This window comes from Cervus canadensis, chromosome X, assembly GCF_019320065.1.
Source record: "Cervus canadensis isolate Bull #8, Minnesota chromosome X, ASM1932006v1, whole genome shotgun sequence".
Classification (NCBI taxonomy): domain Eukaryota; kingdom Metazoa; phylum Chordata; class Mammalia; order Artiodactyla; family Cervidae; genus Cervus; species Cervus canadensis.
Window position 1 is genome coordinate 127,249,711 of NC_057419.1, and position 15,888 is coordinate 127,265,598.

Consider the following 15,888-nt stretch of genomic DNA (forward strand, 5'->3'; position numbering starts at 1 on the left):
TATTTAAAGTGGATTAAGAATAGAACAAAGAAATGAAGTGCAACTGTGACTGTGACAGGGTATGAATATTAATGACGATTTTTTCTCATTCCTTTTCTCATATAGTACCATCCTCTCTGCTTTTTGTTTCAAGATTTTACTTATACTGCAGAGCTGCTCTGTGATATGATACATACATAGAGATACAATTAATCTCTAGTCTAGTACCTGTCTGACAGATAAGGTGGTAAAACCATGATATTATGACTCCCCACTGCCTAAGGGACAAAGTCTGATCTTAGTCTGACATATAAGGCCCTCCATAGGCTGGCCGGATCAGCTTTTTCAAAATTGTCTCTCACTGTCCTTTTACCCCTTTACAAAATTGTATCTGACTACCCCTTTAGGGCTTCCCTGGTGGCTCAGTGGTAAAGAATCTGCCTCCACTGCAGCAGGTTCAGTCCCTAGGTTGGGAAGATCCCCTGAAGGAGGGCATGGAAACCCACTCTAGTATTCTTGTCTAGAGAATCCCCAAGAACAGAGGAGCCTGTGGGCTACAGTCCATAGGGTGACAGAGAGTCGACACGACTGAGCAACTTAGCATGCACCTCCTTACACAGGATTCACAGCTGATGCTGGTGGTGAAGAACCTGCTTGCCAATGCAGGCGATTTAAGAGACAAAGGTTTGATCCCTGGGTCAGGAAGTTCCCCTCGAGGAGGAAATGGCAACCCACTGTAGTACTCTTGCATGGAGAATCCCCAAGGACAGAGGAGCCTGGTGGGCTATAGTCCATGGGGTTGCAAAGAGTTGGAAATGACTTAAGTGACTTAGCACGCAGCACACACCCCTTTAAATGGGCTTCCTTAAAGCTGTGGTACATATACAGCATGGAATATTACTCAGCCATTAAAAAGAACTCATTTGAATCAGTTCTAATGAGATGGATGAAACTGGAGCCCATTATACAGAGTGAAGTAAGCCAGAAAGATAAAGAACATTACAGCATACTAACACATATATATGGGATTTAGAAAGATGGTAACGATAACCCTATATGCGAAACAGAAAAAGAGACACAGATGTACAGAGCAGACTTTTGGACTCTGTGGGAGAAGGCGAGGGTGGGATGTTTCGAGAAAACAGCATCAAAACATGTATATTATCTAGGGTGAAACAGATCACCAGCCCAGGTTGGATGCATGAGACAAGTGCTCGGGCCTGGTGCACTGGGAAGACCCAGAGGGATCGGGTAGAGAGGAAGGTGGGAGGGGGGATCGGGATGGGGAATACATGTAACTCCATGGCTGATTCATGTTCATGTCAATGTATGACAAAACCCACTACAATATTGTAAAGTAATTAGCCTCCAACTAATAAAAAATAAATAAAAAAATAAAAATAAATGGGCTTCCTTAGTGGCTCAGCACTAAAGAATCTACCTGCAATGCAGCAGCCACAGGAGATACGGGTTCAATCCCTGGGTTGAGAAGATACCCTGGAAGAGGGCATGGCAACCCCCTCCCATATTCTTCCCTGGAGAATGCCATGGAGAGAGGAGCCTGGTGGACTGCAGTCCATGGGGTAGCATAGAGTCGGACACGACGGAAGCGACTTAGCACAAATGCACCCCTTTATACAAATCCTCTGTTAGAGCCAATGCAGTCTCTTCACTGGCCCCTGAAGTCTTCCTGTGCATATTTACTCATATTGGATTCCTTATTTTAATTCTCATATTTTCCAACTTCTAACCATTCCTCAAGTCTCGGCACAAAATTTCCTTTAAATTTTTAAAAATTTCTTATTGAATTAGAGTTTTTACAATGTTGCATGTATATATATATATGAATATATTAATATTCTTTTCCATTATAGGTTATTACAAGATATTGAATACAGTTCCCAGTGCTATACAATAGGTCCTTGTTGCATATCTATTTTATATACAATAGTGTGTATCTGTTAATCCCAAACTCCGAATTTAATCCTCCCACCACTACCACCCCCACCTTCCCCTTTGGTAAACTTAAGTTTCTTTGCTATATCTGTGAGGCTATTTCTATTTTGTAAGTAAGTTCATCTATATTATGTTTTTAGATAACACATATAAATGATATCATATATTTTCTTTCTGTCTGGTTTCCTTCAATTAGTATAATGATCTCGGGTCCATCCATGTTGCTGCAAATGGCATTAATTCATTTCTTTTTATAGCTGAGTAATATTCCATTGTGTATATATACCATATCTTTTTATCTATTCATCTTTCAATGGACATTTTGGTTTCAGCACAAATTTTTTATCTACAGAGCTTCTACCAGCCACTCTAAGCCACAACAATACCTCCCTCTCCAATCTATACTTGTCTTATGACATACAGTCTTATTTAAGTAACAAGTATATCTCCAACTATAAACTCCTTCTGGATAAGGAAGATGTGTTTATTTTGCAGCCTCTTGCAGCTCTTAATAATGTAGCACAGAGATGAATTAAATAAATCATTAATAATATAAATTAATGAATAGATGAATGGATATAAATAACATGAACAGGTCTATGTGGCACTCTATCATTTCTGCTGTTTCATTTCTATTGAATACCTCTAGGACTTTTGTCCTCTAAAATGTAAACTTTCTTTATTTAAAAATGCATCAACATATAGACTTACAGCAAAACTTAAAACATTCCAGATGCCTAGATCTCAGTCCTGTGATTCCTATGGAATAAATCCAGTGGATTTCAGAGGATTTTGTGTCCATCAATGCTTGGGAGAAGGTGCAAAACAGTCTTTCTTTTAATAATAATAAAGTTCTGCGGCTAGAAATTGTTCAGTCAGAAAGCCTCTATGGTATTTCAGGTGCTGATGAAAAATATGAGAAAGTAAAGGTATTTGTTTCAAGAAAGGTTCGATAAAAGCATATAAACTCAGAAAGAGGGAACTTCCCCGGTGGTCCAGTGGCTAGGACTCCATGCTCCCAATGCTGGGGGCCCAGGTTTGATCTGTGGTCAGGGAATAGACCCCTCATACGATGACTAAATAAGACTTCACATACCACAACTAAAGATCTCACATACAAAAACTAAAAAAAAAAAAAAAAAAAAAAAGATCCCATGTGCTGCAACTAAGACCTGGTACAGACAAATAAATGCTTTATTTAAAAAAATAAACTCAGCAAGAACCATAAGCTCTCAGAGGATGTATCTCTCAAATATGCCACTGACACATATTCTATATGCAGCATAATATTTGTTACTCAATTTTGCTCCCCAGAAAAAAAAATAGAAATTTCATCAAAACTTTAAATGTCAACAAGGTGAAAAATTGTTCACATTTATAATAAAGAATCACTTCTCTTTCCTTAAAAAACAATCTTAGAACTCACCTTCCCCAGTTGATCTGTTCCAGGTCCCCTCCTTACCTCTCACCCACCCAGCTCAGAGGAAGAAATGTCCCTTCTCTCACACAAGGGGACACTTCCATGTGAGTTTTCAGGATGCCCACTCTCCTGTCTCTTGGCCCAACTCTGTTTCAAATTAAATAGTTGGGGCCTTTGCTATTTGGCCCTGAGCTGTTACTAAGCTTTAGATACATCACTTGTGTTTATATGTGTAATTTTCATACATTTCTATCATATTTCAAACATGACTCTTTGGACTAATGATTAGAAGATCTTTAAGGCCAAGAGAAGACTAAGGGCGTAGCAATCAGTATCCAGCACCCACATAAACATACAGAGCTCAAGCACTGTTACTGCCTGAAGTAATCTCAACTAATGAGAACCTGCTATACAGCACAGAGAACTCTACTCAATGCTCTGGGGTGACCTAAATGGGAAGGAAATCGAAAAAAGAATGGACATATGTATACGTATAGCTGACTCATACTGCGGTATACTAGAAACGAATACAACATGGTAAAGCAACTATACTCTAATAAAAATTAATTTAAACATTTTAAAACTGAAAGTAGTCTCAGTGGCTGTTCCTTGAAAACATGCAACTGGCATATATTCTACATGTAGCATAGCATGTATAGCCCATGTACACTGTAGGAACGTCATAGAATTGGAGAATGGTTTTCAGCTCTGCTACTTACTAGCTGGGTGACCCTGGATAAGTCTTTTATTAGCCTCTCTGTTTCCTACCCAGGAAACAGGAATAATAAGACAGTCCTTTTTTGGATATTAGAAAATGTGCGTTAAATGCTTGAGGCACATGAAACTCACTAAATGCTAATTCCTTCTCTCTTTCCTTAGTCCCATGCTGGGAAGGACACAGTTTCCCAGCTTTGCTTCATTCTTCCCTCCATGGGGGGAGGGGAGGACACAGGGAGTTGGGACAAGGGACAAGGACCTGGACCATTCTTTTCCAACATCAATGGTCAATTTCTTGTCTCTCTTTTCTTCTGCATATCTTTTTGCTTTCTATGGACCTGCTTAACTCCATCCCTCTTCCTGCTATATCTTCTCCGAATTTCTAAGAGACACAGGTAATAACCTATAGCTGAAAAAATTCATGGGCCAACTGGTTTACGACCTGGAGGGATGACTAACAAAAGCTATCTTTACACACTTCTGAAGCTTCAGTGGGAAAGGCAGTTTTTCTGGAACCCACATTTGAAACAGGGAATGGTTTTTCCCACAGAAGCACAGCTTTATATGATCATTAACATCTATACTATTATTAATACAGCACAATCCTTCACATTATGGGTTATATAGGCTTTCATAGGCAAGCCTGGGAACCTAAATTACCATGGAGACCATTGTTTGCTATGGGAAAAATGCATTCCACATTCCAAACAGCTGACTCACGAATAAAATTTTGGAACACAAGCCACAGGAGTTACAAACTTTCTGTGTTTTTTTAAACCACCCCAATATTAAGCATAGAGAGAGGGACTCCAAAGTACTGACTATTTACAGAAACTGGATAACATCAAAAAATGACTTACAGTTCCCTCACTTCCCATCAAGATGGAGGAACAGAAAGACTTGCACTCATCTTCTCCTGCAAGAACACCAAAATCACAATTAGCTGCTGAACAACCATCGAAAGAGAATGTTGGATTCCACCAAAAAACAATACCCCATGTCCAAGGGCAAAGGAGAAGTGCAACAGGATGATAGAAGGGGTGCAATCGTGGTTAAAATCAAATCTCAGACCTGCAGAGAGGCTTGGAGGGCGCAAACAAACACTTGTGTGCACCAGGACTGTCGGAAAGGAACAGTGACCCCCACAAGACATTGAGCCAGACCTGACTTTGAGTGTCTCCTACGGAGGCAGGGGTCAGCAGTGACCTGTCACAGAGACAGGGACTCTGGCTTAAGCAGACCTGGGAGGCGCGGCATGTGGCATAAGTCCTCTTGGAGAACGTTGCCATTAGCCCCATCATAGAGCCCCCGAGCAGACAACCCACAAACTGGAGAACAATTAAAACCAAAGAAGTTCTCCCACTGTTGCAAAAATTTTGGGGAGCACATCAGATTTCCCAGGCTGGGGATCCGGCAAAAGGACTGAGAACCCCCAGGGAAGCAGACTCTTGGAAGGCACAACAAAACCTTGTGTGCACCAGGACCCAGGAGAAAGGAGCAGTGACCCCACAAGAGACTGAGCCAGACATGACTGTGAGTGTCTGGGAGTCTCCAGCAGAGGCGTGTGTTGACAGTGGCCTGCGGTGGGATCAGGGACACTGAATACAACAGTTGCCTGCAGTGTGCAGGCATAAATCCTTTGAAGGGAGGTCATTACTGCCATTATCACTACCACAGATTGTCCTGAGGCCAAACTACAGGGAGGGAACAGAGCCTCACCCATCAGCAGAAAACTGGATTAAAGATTTACTGAGCAGGGACTCTTCAGAGTCCCTTGGACTGCAAGGATATCAAACCAGTTCATCCTAAAGGAAATCAGTCCTGAATATTCAGTGGAAGGACTGATGCTGAAGCTGAAACTCCCAATACTTTGGCCACCTGATGCGAAAAACTTACTCAATGGAAAAGACCCTGATGCTGGGAAAGATTGCTGGGAAGGCAGGAGGAGAAGGGAACAACAGAGGATGAGATGGTTGGATGGCATCACAGACTCAATGGACATGAGTTTGAGCAAGCTCCGAGAGTTGGTGATGGACAGGGAAACCTGACGTGCTGCAGTCGATAGGGTCACAAAGAGTCTGAAACGACTGAGCGACTGAACTGAACACAGCATAGCCCTGCCCATCACAGCAAGACACAGTTTTACCCACAGCCAGTCCCTACCACCAGGCAGCTTCCACAAGCCTCCTGTCTATCAACAGGCAGACAAAATGAAAATCATAATCGCAGAAGACTAACCGAACTGATCACATGGATCACAATCTTGTATAACTCAATGAAACTTTTGAACCATACCATGTCAGGCCAACCAAGACAGATGGGTCATGGTGGAGAGTCCTGACAAAATGTGATCCACTGGAGAAGGAAATGGCAAACCCCTTCAGTATTCTTCCATTGAGAACCCCATGAACAGTATGAAAAGCCAAAAAAATATGAAACTGAAAGATGAACTCCCCAGGTCGGTGGGTGCGCAATATGCTACTGGAGAACAGAGAAACAGCTCCAGAAGGAATGAAAAGGCTGAGCCAAAACAGAAACAATGCTCAGTTGTGGATGCGTCTGGCGGTAAAAGTAAAGTCCATTCCGTAAAGAACAATATTGCATAGGAACCTGGAATGTTAGGTCCATGAATAAAGATATATTGAACGTAGTCAAACAGGATATGGCAAGACTGAACATCAATATTTTAGAGATCAGTGAACTAAAATGAACCTGAATAGGTGAATTTAATTCAGATGACCATTAAATAGACTACTGTGGACAAGAAATCCTTAGAAGAAATAGAGTAGCCCTCATAGTCAACAGAAGATTCCAAAATGCAGTACTTGGGTCAATCTCAAAAATGACAGAATGATCTCTATTTGTTTCCAAGGCAAACCGTTCAACATCACAGTAATTCAAGTCTATGCCCCAACCACTAATAATGAAGAAGCTGAAGTTGAACAGTTCTTTGATGATCTGCAAGACTTTCTAGAACTAACACACAAAAAAAGATGACCTTTTCATCATAGATGACTGGAATGCAAAAGTAGGAAATCAAGAGATACCTGGAATAACAGGCAAATTTCGCCTTGGAGTATAAAATGAAGCAGGGCAAAGAGTTTTGCCAAGAGAATGCATAGCAAACACCCTCTTCCAACAACACAAGACTACACATGGACATCACCAGATTGTCAACATCAAAATCAGACTGATATAAATCTTTAGGTATATACCCCTAAATACACTGATATATAAAGGCGGTGATCAAAAACATCCCCAAGAAAAACAAATGCAAAAAGGCAAAATGGCTATCTAAGGAGGCCTTACAATTAGCTGAGAAAAGACAAGAAGTGAAAGGCAAAGGAGTTTTCTCCTTTATACCCATCTGAATGCAGAGTTCCAAAGAATAGCAAGGAGAGTTAAGAAAGCCTTCTTCAGTGACCAATGCAAAGAAATAGAGGAAAACAATAGATGGGAAAGACTGGAGATCTCTTCAAGAAAATTAGAGATACCAAGGGAACATTTCATGCAAAGATCTGCACAATAAAGGAAAGAAACAGTATGGACCTAACAGAAGCAGAAGATATTAAGAAGAGGTGGCAAAAAAAAAAAAAAAGAAGAGGTGGCAAGAATACACAGAAGAACTATACAAAAAGATCTTCAAGACCCAGATAACCATGATAGTGTGATCACTCAACTAGAGTCAGACATCTTGGAGTGTGAAGTCAAAGTGGGCCTTAGGAACCATCACTAGGGACAAAGCTAATGAAGGAGAAGGAATTCCAGTTGAGCTATTTCAAATCCTGAAAGATGATGCTGTGAAAGTGCTGCACTCAATATGCCAGCAAATTTGGACTACTCAGCAGTGACCACAGGACTGGAAAAGGTCAGTTTTCATTCCAATCACAAAGAAAGGCAGTGCAAAAGAATGCTCAAATCACTGCACAATTGCACTCATCTCATACGCTAGCAAAGTAATGCTCAAAATTCTCCAAGCCAGGTTTCAACAGTACATGAACCAAGAACTTCCAGATATTCAAGATGGATTCAGAAAAGGCAGAGGAACCAGAGATCAAATTGCCAACATCCACTGGATCATCAAAAAAGCAAGAGAGTTCCAGAAGAACATTTACTTTTGTTTAATTGACTATGCTAAAGCCTTTGACTGTGTGGATCAGAGCAAATTGTGGAAAATTCTTCAAGAGATGAGAATACCAGACCACCTTACCTGTCTCCTGTGAAACCTATATGCCTGTATGTGGTAAAGAAGCAACTGTTAGAACCGTACATAGAACAACAAACTTGTTCAAAATTGGGAAAGGAGTACGTCAAGGCTGTATATTGTCACTCTGTTTATTTAACTTACATGCAGAGTACATCATGAGAAATACTTTACTGGATAAAGCATAAGCTGGCTTCAGGACTGCTGGGAGAAATATCAATAACCTCAGATATGCAGATGACACGACCCTTACACAAAAGCAAAGAGGAACTAAAGTGCCTCTTGATGAAGGTGAAAGAGGAGAGTCAAAAAGCTGGCTTAAAACTCAACATTCAAAAAACCAAGATTATGGCACCTGGTCCCATCACTTCATGACAAATAGATGGGGAAACAATGAAAACAGTGACTACAGATGGTGACTGCAGACACGAAATTAAAAGATGCTTGCTCCTTGGAAGAAAAGCTATGACAAATCTCAACAGCATATTAAAAAGGAACGACATTAGTTTGCTGACAAAAGTCCATATAGTCAAAACCATGATTTTTCCAGTAGTCATGTACGGATGTGAGAGTTGGACCTTAAAGAAGGCTGAGCGCTGAAGAATTGATGCTTCTGCATTGTGGTGTTAGACAGGACTCTTGAGAGTCTCTTGGACTATAAGGAAATCAAACCAGTCAATCCTAAAGGAAATCAATACTGAATATTCATTAGAAGGACTGATGCTGAAGCTGAAGCTCCAATACTTTGGCCATCTGATGTAAAGAGCTAACTCATTGGAAAAGACCCTTATGCTGGGAAAGACTGCAGGCAGGAGGAGAAGGGCACGACAGAGGACAAGATGGCTGGATGGCATTACTGACTCAAGGGACATGAGTTTGAGCAAGCTCTGGGAGACAGTGTAGGACAGAATAGCTTGGCGTGCTACAGTCCATGGGATCGCAAAGAGTTGGGCACAGCTGAGTGACTGAACAACAACACAGGTGCCTCTACACATTTGTCTTACAGCAACTCTTCGAGCTACACTTTCTGCCTAGAGTACTCCACCTCTTCCAATTCAACTGACTTTCTCTTCCAAGTTTACCTCGGTCTTCACTTCCTTCTCAAAACTTTGACCATGTCTCCTCAACCCCCATGGAGCTGTATACTCTTCCCTATCCCCAGAAGCCCCATATTCAGGCTCTCCATGAACACCTATGACAATGCATTGTCCCTGCCCAGCTACCTGTTTGCTTCTTTCTCTCTTCCATTTGTATGGGGACCTTTATCTTTGTGACCCCAATGTGTAGGACAGTACCTGACCCTCCGTAGGTAGTCACAGAGAATTCGCTAGATGATTAAATAGTCAGAAACTACACATGCAATAAAGAGCAGCCAGGTAGTCATTATTATAGATCAGAGGGGTAAGGCCCCTGAGAAGAGTCCACGCCTGGGCTGAGAAGCAAGTCACACATGTGGTGCTACATTTGTCACATGATGTACACATGTACCACATGATGCTACATTTGTCACAGATTCTGAATGACAGATTATATATTATCAGAATGGCTAGGGACCTATGAGATTAATCTTAGCCTCCTCTCATTTTCCAAAGGCAGACATGGAGCCCCACACAAGAGCTAAGACATTTCATTCACCCAGACCAAACATCCAAGAACTCATCTAACAGCTCCCATTTTAATAGCCAGACAGGGTAACATAACAATTGCACTCAAGGGGAACCCCAAACTGTATTCCTCTGAACATGCTACCTATCTTCTAGAGTCAGTGCTACTTGGACATCAGAGTCAACTCAAGTTATAATATCTAAAGAAAAATAAAATCTCTCAGATATGGAAAGACCACCCAGCTGAAACTGTTCCCATGCAACAATAAAAATATTCTGACGTTACTCCCAACAACCACTCCCTATACTAATACTTGCATGCATGCTACATTAAATTTCCCAGGATTTCTGGCAGAGGTATTCTATATTTACCTTGATAATATTCTATAAATATTCTATGCTTCTGTTGATAATATTTAACGTGCATTTTTTAAAGCATGAATGTGGTTGCAATAAATAGCACCAGACTAGACTGTTTGAATAACAAAAATGGTTGGAACATGTATTGGTATAGACAGACACTGGTAGAAAGAAATTTCCAACAGCAAAAATGATCCCTCCTACTGGTCATTTTTCCCCCATCAAAAGAGCATTTGAAAGTTTTCAATGGGGATTTTCTAGTTAGAATTGTCAGTGAGTACTTGCAAAAGTCATTCAACACAGGCATCAGTTTCTTTTTCCATCTCTGTGTTTTTACACGTTTCATGAATAGTACATGACAGAGTAAATATATCAATGGACTAGGAGTCAGGAGAACCGCTTCTAGACACTGACCAGCTGGGTTATCCTGGGAAAATCACTCCCCCTCTATGAACATCAGTTTTCCCATCTGTACAATGAGCAGATGATGAAAAGAGATCAGTGTTCCCTCACATGTAGGCTTTAATATTTTTATATGTATTCTGGGTACAATTCCATTTGTCAAAAAAGAATGTTAGTGCCTTAAAAATGTTCACAAATTACTAAACTGGAACTCTCCAATTTTTTTCCTCTTTGACAATCCATGACTCTTTAAAAAAAAATTTATTTATTTTTGCCTGTGCTGTGTGTTTGTTGCTGCCCAGGTGTTTTTTTCTCATAGCAGCAAGTTACTCTCCAATTGCTATGCACGGGCTTCTCAGTGCAATGGCATCTCTTGTTGTGGTACTTGTGCTCAGTAGTTGTGGCTCCCGTGCTCTATGGAGTACAGGTTCAATAGTTGTGGCACATGGGCTCAATTGCTCCTCAGCATGTGGGAATATTTCCAGACCAGTGATTGAACCCATGCTTTCAGGGCAGGCATGTGGATTCTTTACCACTGAGCCACCAGAGAAGTCCAACAATCCATGACTTTTAATTGACTAAGTTAGCACTAGGATATAAGGGATGCAACAGGTTCAAACTGGAAACTATTCCCCAAGATTGTCTGTCCAACTAGAAATTACTTTCTGAAAGTGAAACAAAGTAATGGATACAGCAGGCCACCTACAAAAATTCTTTCCTTTCCAAGAGATGGTGTGCAAATGTGCTGCTGATGAGTTTCCAATGTCATCTCAGTTTCCATCCAGACTAAACTATGATTAATGTAAGCTAGGCTGTGACAAGCAATGTCATAACAGCAGGGGTGGGAGAGTGTTTGCATGGATTTAGGGAGAGCCAACGTGTGAGAAAATGTCAGTGTGCTCTGTCCAGGGGAATCAGTGCTCTGATTCTAAAAACAAATACCAGTTCTCTGGAGAGGACTATTTCTGGAGTGGAGAAGGACAGTCTGTCACACCAACATAGCTGGAGGGAAATGTCCCCTGAGAACATCAGAGGCCTTTGTTCTAACTCTATATTCACAAAGTCATATTCTAACATACCATTTCATCTCTAGAGTTAACTTGCCAACCAGGAGGGTGTGCCCTGTGCAAAGAATTAACACCTGATATACTGCTGAATACAATTCTTATCATAAACTAAGAAAAGGGGTATCTGAAAAATGACAGTTGTCTAATTTTGTATCAGTATGGGAAAATTGATAACAATGACTGTATATTCTGAAAAACCAAGACACAAACTCAGGATCTAGAGTAGCCTCACCAGGATGGGCATTTATCCATGAAGCCTAGCCTGAAATGGTCTGTTTCTCACTAGCATCATTCCATTTCTAGACAGAAACTTCAACATAGCAGATTTCCTACTTCTCGGGGCTTAGCACTAATGACACAAAGGATATTTTCCAGTCCAGACTCATTAACCTCATAGTATCTTTGCTCTGTTTTAGGGCCATGGTTTCAGTCAACCTGGCCTGCCAGTGAGTTCAAAGTTTCTGAAGCTTTAATGAGTAACTATTATGTGAAAGGCAACAGCTACAGGGGAAACTAGATGGAAAAAAGAAACAAAAACGGTGCCTAGATGACTAAAAACCTACAAAGAAACACTATTGGAGATAAAACAGATTTGTGACTTTTATTTCAAACTCCCAAGAAGAGCATATGTGAGATTGCCTGATAGAACTAACCCCTGTCAACCTCTCTGACTTCAATTCTATCCATCCATCTCCTGAAGGCATCCCCTACCCTCTAGTCATACAATGTATTGGCAATTCACTGTGTATGTCCATGCTTTTCTATTTGTAGTTTCTTCTGCCTAGAGGATCCAGCTCAATTGGAACTTTCTGATTCATCTTGAAGGGGAATATAATACACCTCTGCAAAATAAACATCTTTGGCTTAAGGACTACTAGTTTTAAGAAACAGCAGGCATTACTATATAAAAAACAGATTTAAAAGGACCGATTGCATAGCACAGGGAACTATAACAACTTGTATAACCTATAATGGAAAAGAATGTGAAAAATTATATATATATACACACACATATATATGTATGTGCATATGTATAATGGAAGCACTTTGCTGTATACCTGAAACTAACGGGATATTGTAAATCCAATATACTTCCATTAAAAAGAAAGAAATAGTAGACAGAAAAAGTTCTGAAAACTTAGTAGGAGGTGCTAGTTTGTAAGAGACATTTATATTTATAAAGGAAAAATCTCCACTTGTAAAGGTGTCTCCCTCTTCTTAGGGCTTTCCTAGTGACTCAGTGGTAAAGAATCCCCCTGCCAAGTAGGAAATGTAAGGGACATGAGTTCAATTCCTGGATCAGGAAGATACCCTGGAGAAGGAAATGGTAACCACTCCAGTATCCTTCCCTGGAGAATCGCATCGACAGAGTCTGGCGGACTACTGTCCATGGAGTCACAAAAAGTAGGACACGACTTAGTGACCAAACAACAACTACCTTTCCTTACCAGGAAGAGGATGAATAAATTTAGCAACTCTAATCTATGGAGAGCGTACATGCTAAGTCACTTCAGTCATGTCTAACTCTGAACGACTCTATGGACTGTAGCCCACCAGGCCCCTCTGTCCATGGGATTCTAGAGCCAAGTGGAGTGGATTGCCATGCCCTCCTCCAGGGAATCTTCCTGACCCTGGGATGGAACCCAGGGATGAGTCTCTAATGTCTCCTGCATTGGCAGGCAGGATTCTTTACCACAAGCACCACCTTAAATTGCATTATAACGGTCAAACTCTCCTTTGCTAAGCTTTTCCTGTTAACTTCAGATAACATTTTTGTCATTAGCAGGAGATGGTATTTAAGACAGTGCTTGGTATTTCTCCCATTAATTTGTCATATATTACAGGGTAGTTCTCAGCCAAGAACCTAGAAGGGTAGAGGGAAAACGATTTTTCCTTCCCTACAAGCTTAAGCGTAATCTTACTCCTTAAGCCTCCAATGGGAAGGAGTGACCTCCCATGTATCTCCATAGAACCCTATTTAGTATGCCTATCTCAGCTCTTATGTTACTGCATTGTAATTACTGATTTCTGTCTCTTACACTAAGTGTCCCCTCTTACACTATCAGTTCCTTGGGGGATGTTGTGGCACGTGATTTATTTCTGTATCTCCAGTTTCCTAATAATCAGCATTTATTAATAAATGTTCACTAAATAAATGACCAATTGCCTGTCTAGGAAAGAGTACAGAACACCAGAGAGATGATCCAATCATTCGGAGCCTTGGACTTGAGTTATAAACAGTTTGCTTTATATCGTCCCACACTGAACTTTCGAATGTGGTTTCTCCATGTCTCAAGCCCCCTTTCCAGCAGCTTTGCCATACTAAAGCCAAACACTGGAGATTTTCATTGTTGGTCAATTTTGTTAATGAAATTCAAAATAAATCATTCTACTGAGAGCAGAGTGAGCTTAATAACCAGAGGCTGAATTAAAAAAAAAGAGAAAATCAACACCAAAACGGTCTAGGAAAAGGTCATAATGCCTTTCCATTCTTGCAAGAGTTCTTTGTGAATTGAATCCCACATTCATCTTTTCTTCTGGGTATTTGAAATAATGTCAGACTAAGTAATAAATGTCAGATGAGCTGAAAAATATCTGGTTAAGAGGACAGCATTTCTTACACAGCCAAAGAAAGGCTATTCAAACCTTACCACATAAATGTGGCTTTCAAATCCATAGAGACCTGAGGCAATATCTCACTTTCTGAGGAGGATGGAGAGTCTCTCTCTCCTTGTTCCTACTCCAACTTTAACAAATACGCCTCCTCCTCTCAGTGATGTTCCACTTTAGCCTGTCCTTACAAAAAGAGGCAGTAAGAATGAAGAGATGGGGGGAATCTATCAGTAATAGCCACAGAGTTACTGCTTCAAATGGCCATTTTTAAGCTAACTCGTATCGTCTGTCCTATGACAAAGTTGAAAAGTTTCTCCTTTTCCTGAACATGGTTGCTCTTCCCTCCAACTCATTTTTCTCTTCTCTCTCCCCTTTTATTTTCTATTCCCTTCCTGTTAATTACATCTGGAGTTATCATTTGACAATGACCTTACACATTCTCTGATTTGGCTTCAGGTAGAAATACTGAATTGATTTTTGGTGCCATATTAATTTTTTTAGTACACTGATATCAATTTTCAGGTACAAAATTCCATGGCATTATAGATATATGCTGGTTGTTACACTTCAAAGTCTGAGATATATGTTTTGCCTATGGTGTAGATTATTCATTATTTGCTGGATTTTTAAGGAGAATAAATTAAGATGATTGATGGATGAATACCCTGGGTCCTCTCATATCCCTAGTGGGATTTTCTAAACAAAGCAGTAAGAGCATTCTAATATTGGAAAGTGTGTCTAAATTACAGAACAAAAGAGTATAGACTGTTCAGTTAGGTACTGGAGGAGAATTAGGAGACCGAGGGTCAAATAAGTCATTTAACTCTGTCCCTAATGAGCGACTCAAAATTGGGCTGTGTCTATGTGTTCCAGGAAAGGGGACCCCTTTCAGGGCTGAAAGTGGGCTCTTGTCTAACACAGAAATGAATTATCCAGGGAGACCCATTTGCTGACAAAGCAAGAGATTTTATTGGGAAGGGGCACCCTGGTGGAGAGCAGTTGAGTAAGGGGAAACCAGGAGGATGCTCTACCACGTGGCTCACGGCTTCAGGTTTTATGGTGATGGGATTAGTTTCCAGGTTGTCTTTGGCCAATCATTCTGACTCAGAGTGCTTTCTGGAGGCACATGCATTGCTCAGCCGAGATGGATGCAAGCGAGAAGGATGATGGGAGGTGGTTGGACACACGGTGTCACCTTTTGACCTTTCCCAAACTCTTCTGGTTGGTGGTGGTTTATTAGTTCCGTGTTCTTTACTAGGACCTCTTGCCATAAAACAACCCATGCAAATGGGTACTATAGTGCCTGGCCAGGGTGGGCGGTTTCAGTCAGTGTGCTTACCCTAACATATGCACCAGGAACATCTCTGTAAGAAGAGCATTTACTTCACTTGGTTATCACAGATTTGTCTCCTTAATGACAAGCCCCTTTACCTTTTCATTCATCTAAGCAACCTTGTGCCTGTAGGGGAACAGAATTTGCCACCCCAAAGTATGTTGTTACTGAGCCAAACTTGGGTCTGCTCACTCACAGGCAATAAAGTAAATCTACTGACACTGGGTTGTGGT

General features: G+C 40.8%; 1 long non-coding RNA gene across 1 annotated transcript in view; it reads right to left on the bottom strand.

Moving 5' to 3' along the window:
- Positions 1–15,888, bottom strand: part of LOC122434616 — a 369,037-nt gene that overhangs the window by 110,606 nt on the left and 242,543 nt on the right. The window contains exon 2 of the long non-coding RNA XR_006267431.1: positions 4,933–4,988. This is a non-coding gene — a long non-coding RNA (uncharacterized LOC122434616). The remainder of the gene's footprint in view (positions 1–4,932; positions 4,989–15,888) is intronic.